Source organism: Austrofundulus limnaeus, unplaced genomic scaffold, assembly GCF_001266775.1.
Source record: "Austrofundulus limnaeus strain Quisiro unplaced genomic scaffold, Austrofundulus_limnaeus-1.0 Scaffold563, whole genome shotgun sequence".
NCBI lineage: Eukaryota > Metazoa > Chordata > Actinopteri > Cyprinodontiformes > Rivulidae > Austrofundulus > Austrofundulus limnaeus.
The window spans coordinates 1,199-4,624 of record NW_013952965.1 but is presented as its reverse complement, the minus strand read 5'-3'; positions in this window follow the sequence as shown (position 1 = coordinate 4,624).

Below are 3,426 nucleotides of genomic sequence, written 5' to 3'. Positions count from 1 at the left end.
GCAAATTAAATATTTAGTTAACAAGCTAAATATTTAATTTGCAACCTAAATATTTAGGTAGCTAGCTAAATAGTTGTTTCAAACTAAAAAATTTTGCTCAAAACTAAATATTTAAGTCACGTTAAAAATTTAGCTTGTTGACTAAATATTTAATTTTGTAAGTTTAATATTTAGTTTATAAACTATGGCATATATAAATGTATGAATCATATGGTGAAAAACTGACTTTCAAAAATAAATCTGTTCTTTTTTTCTAAAAGACTAAATAAAACAAAAATATTGATGGTAATTTTTGACAGTGTAACTTTACAAACGGCAGCCCATAGATCCTCTCCAGGTTTCAGAATCACAATTTTCAAATTATTAAATGAAACAGAAACATGTTTGCTCTTCTGTGAGACAGCAGCATTTATAAGCAAAACATCCATGAACCCTTTTTTAAAGTAACACAACACACACACACACACACACATCTGTGTGCTTTCAGCTAAACTGCTCCCAAAATAATCATAACTTTTCATTCCATCAGAGGAACCAGTCAGTTTCTGTGAAGCTCTCATGCAGTTAAAGTTAACATCAGAGCCACAGTCGTCATCAAATTATATTAAACAACAACTCTGCTCACAGTAACTCCTCCTGTTAGCTGCCATAAACTGTCAATTCAATTAGGAAGCTAATTTATTGTAAGCATGGTCCAATAAAGCTACATTTTAATGTTAGTTAATTAATTAATTCCTCGTCAGCAGAATCAGTCATTTAACAGTTTAAGCTACAACCCTGATATTCAGCAGACCATCCTGGAACTGTTGCTGTAAAAACAAAAATATAAAAATCTAAAGAATTGAACAATAAACTGTGAACTTGTTATATTTTCACATTAATAATTCTTCATGTTCAGAGAGCTGAAACTCATGTGGCAACTTTTTGTATAAAAAACCCTGTAAATTTTGTATTATTTGTCTGTTTTTAACCCATTGTTCCCTGTTTGCATGTTCTGATTCTGGGTTGGGCTGAATAATCCGTGTTGATATTGTGCAATTTTTTCAAACTGTGTAAAGTTCTATTCTATGTAATATAATATTTTTCTATGACACCACTCTTCCAGACTGTGGGAGCAAAATAAAAACGAGTATAAAATGAGAAATCAAATGTATAATTTTGTTTTATGTCATTTTCTTCTTTTTTTTCTTGTCATTTTCTATGAAACAGAGTGTACTGCTATACTTCTCTTTTTGAGAAGGTCAAATAATAAAATGAAGACAAACAAAGTGTAGAAGCTTATGTTGCTCATTTGTTGTTGTTGTTTTAACCTTATTAGGACTTTTTCTGGTATAAACACCTTCTATTAGGATTAAACCTGGTCCTAATCTGGCATTGGTCTTTATGACATTCCAACAAGTAGAGTTTAATTAAAAGTTAAAACTAAAATTAAACTTGCTGGATTTGAGTTTTCACAGCAGCAAAGTTTCTGCCTCCATCTTCTGCCACTTATTAAACGTCAAACTTACAAAGACTCCTTTTCAAAGTCACTTTACTTTGTCATCTTGTCCTCAAACTGTTTTAAGGAAAGAGAAAAAGAAGTTGATCGGAGGAAACTTCTATTTTTGGAGCTGGCAGACGGTCAGTGGAAACTCTATTGTTTGCTTTAATTCACTGCTCTGCTGACTTTAAACAGACTCACATGACAGCATCAGTCAGGTTTCCACACAAATCTGTGCACTTTTCAGTTGTTTATGTTTGCAAAAACACCTCATGGATCAGTGAAAGTAATTATTATCTTTAAACATACAGTTCAATAAAGATTAGTTAAAATCTCAAGAGGACAGAGATGTTGGTGAAACCTAAACGTAGAATCAGTTTGAAGCAGCGGCCTGCTTCAATCCAAGGAATCAGATTATGGAATAATCTGGAGAGTGAGGTGAAAAATGTGTGAATGATCAAAGTTGGTCTGTTGAAAAAATATGAAATATTATAATGTGGATCTATACAAGTTGTTGCTCAAAAACCTATGTTTTGTTTTTATTTGTAGATTGTTGGAATTTATTTTTAAAAAGGGACAAATATAAGATTTTTTTTCTTCTTTCTGCTGCCTTTCATTTGTGATTTGTATTTTTATTGTGAGTGAGTGAGTGAGTGAGTGAGTGAGTGAGTGAGTGAGTGAGTGAGTGAGTGAGTGAGTGAGTGAGTGAGTGAGTGAGTGAGTGTGTGAGTTTGTGAGTAAGTCAATAAGTGAGTGAACTTATTAAGTATGTGAGTTAGTGTGTAAGTAAATATATTAGTGAGTAAATGAGTTAGTGAGTTAGTATGTAAACATGTGAGTAAGTGAGTTAGAGAGTGAGTTAATAAGTGATGAGTTAGTGAGTTAGTAAATATGTGAGTGAGTTAGTGAGTGAGTTAGTTAGTGTTTAAGTAAATATGTTAGTGACTAAATAAGGTATTATGTAATAAGTTAGTGAGTTAGTATGTAAATATGTGAGTGAGTGAGTTAGTGATGAGTTAGTGAGTTAGTAAATATGTGAGTGAGTGTTTAAGTAAGTAAATATGTTAGTGACTAAATGAGTTGGTATGTAATAAGTGAGTTAGTAAGTGATGAGTTGGTGTTAGTGAGTTAGTAAATATGTGAGTGTTAGTTATTGTGTGAGTTAGTGTGTAAGTGAGTTAGTAAGTGAGTGAGCGAGTTAGCAAGTATGTGAGTGAGTTAGTTAGTAAATGAGTGAGTGAGTGAGTTAGTAAATATGTTAGTGACTAAATGAGTTAGTATGTAAAAGTTAGAGAGTTAGTAAGTATGTAAATATGTGAGTAAATGAGTTAGTAAGTGTTGAGTTGGTGTTGAGTGAGTTAAATATGAGTTAGATATTGTTTGAGTTATTGTGTGAGTGAGTGAGTGAGTGAGTAAGAAAGTAAGTGTTTTAAGTGAGTTAGTAAGTCAATAAATGAGTGAACTTAAGTATGTGAGTTAGTGTGTAAGTAAATATGTTAGTGAGTAAATGAGTTAGTATGTAATAAGTTAGTGAGTTAGTAAGTGATGAGTTGGTGTGAGTGAGTTAGGTAGTGAGTGAGCGGGTTAGCAATTATGTAAGTATGTGAGTGAGTGAGTGAGTTAGTAAATATGTGAGTGAGTGAGTGAGTGAGTGAGTGAGTGAGTGAGTGAGTGAGTGAGTGAGTGAGTGAGTTAGTAAATATGTGAGTGAGTGAGTTGGTAAATATGTGAGTGAGTGAGTGTTTAAGTAAATATGTTAGTGACTAAATGAGTTAGTATGTAATAAGTTGGTGAGTTAGTAAGTGATGAGTTGGTGTTAGTGAGTGAGTTATTTAGTGAGTGAGTGAGTTAGTAAATATGTGAGTGAGTGAGTTGGTAAATATGTGAGTGAGTGAGTGTTTAAGTAAGTGAGTGAGTGAGTGAGTGAGTGAGTGAGTGAGTGAGTG